Source organism: Adiantum capillus-veneris, chromosome 6 (assembly GCF_014529385.1).
Source record: "Adiantum capillus-veneris isolate H3 chromosome 6, ASM1452938v2, whole genome shotgun sequence".
NCBI lineage: Eukaryota > Viridiplantae > Streptophyta > Polypodiopsida > Polypodiales > Pteridaceae > Adiantum > Adiantum capillus-veneris.
The window spans coordinates 152199017-152201036 of record NC_140936.1 but is presented as its reverse complement, the minus strand read 5'-3'; positions in this window follow the sequence as shown (position 1 = coordinate 152201036).

Genomic DNA, 2020 nt, shown 5'->3' with positions numbered 1-2020 from the left:
CACACATCAAGGAGCTTCTCTCTCATCTATCCACATAAAAAACAATTCAAGCTAACACTCAATCACATGGTGATTTTATTCCAATCCCTTGAATGACAAAAACCTCTCAATTACTCTCATAGATTTATCAAAATGCCATGCACACCTCAATGACATGATTACAATACGGTATCATGATGGTGCAGCCATAGTTGGTCAACTTAGGGAGAAAGCAGATTCATAAAAGTTAGCAGGTTCATGGCACATTTCTTGGGTAGTTACTTGATACAAGGGTAAGGAGGTCTTAAAGGGATGTGTATGCCAAATGTCGCACTAGGTAGAACAAGGGTGGCTTTTGCTCTACTAGTCAAGAAAGTTTGAAAATGCTTGGAAGGAACTGCTTATTGATGTTTTCTTCATATCTATATGTTCTTTACAACTTGGTTTTTCAAGGCTTGCATTTGGGGCCAATGTTGGAGGATTATGATAGATTGAAGTAGTCTACCGACCATTGATGTTGACCATTGCCTTAGGTGATGGTGCCATGATGTATGTGGAATGGTTACCCAAGCTCGACCACTTTAAGGATTTTTATGTGCTTGAAGGCACATATGTCATAGCTCGCCAATTGAATACTATGGTAGACTTTTGACTCAGGATTGATGGTGATCAAAATGGTTGTAGTCTTTCTCGGCAAGATCTCAACACCTGAGAAGTCTTTTACAAAATGGACTCCATTTATTTGTGTCTCACTATGAAAATCTCAAACCGTTTATCGTGCCCTTTTACCACGTTTTGTAGAGACTCAAGAGAGAGTCCAAAATGGGCAAGCAAAAGAAGAGAGAGGAGGATTGGGGGCATTTTTTTGTATGTCAAATACTGTTGTGGATATGGTCGCTTTTATTACCATAATTATTTTTGCTTAAATTTCCATACTTATTATTGAACCATGCTTTAGCGCTTAAAAATTCAAATTTTGGAGTCTCCTTTTGTTTTTCTTGTGAATGAAAATTAAAGAACGTTATTTAAAATTTCAAAAAAATGAAAAAAATGATATTTAAACATGAAACAATGGCTATGTGGATAAACATGAAACTACGAAGAGCCTAATCCATCCTAGAGGTATGCATGCGCCTCCATGTAAAGAAAGCACCATCAGAGATGAGAAGCCAAACATGGACGACATCTTCAATCGAGGCATGGGCATGATAGAGCGACTGCATCCATGTACTCTTCGCATATTCTAAAAGGCTTTATGTAGTGGTGCCAAAGAGCTCTCTTGTCATGAAAAGGTGTTGAGTAAGGAGCACAATAAAGAAGCTCTTCTTCAAAGCACTCTTCTATTGTGCACAACACAAAATGCTAGATCCACTTGTACCCATAACTCTTCATAATAACAACGATTCTTAGAAAAATGCAAAGCATTTGTTACTTTTCATAAATAATTGCTCCAAAAAATTATAGATATTTTGTCATCAATCAAATTAATCACACCCACTTTATTAAAACAAAATTTAGCATGCTTAACAAGATTATAGGAGAAAGAGGAATAGAGAGGGAGAGATAAATGGATGACATGACAAAAAAATTCATAACTTATAGTATACAGAATGTTTATGAATCATCTTTTAAAAGATCTCTACAAGAAGCATCATCCAATTCTAAAGCCATGGCTCTTAAATCAATAAAGAGAGAAATAAAATTGTTGCTTGTGGATGTGTTGGCTTCATCATCTTTCAATTCATCATCCTCCATCTCATCGTCATCATGGAAATCATCTGCGCTAAGACTTGCAGCCATGTGACTTGAATCATCGATCTCTCTCGCCTCTGTCTTCCCCTCATCCAAAGTATTAAGTGAAAGAGGGTTGAGTATTGTCTCCACTTCATTAGCGGCAAAAATGGTTCTCCCTTGAGGTGTAATGCGAACTATGAACTAAAGGTTTGGTAGGTGGATTATTGGAATATAGATGGCCTATAGAAGATGAGATCAAAGTAAGTAACATTGGTATAATTAATGTTACAAGAAAATAAGAATAAAG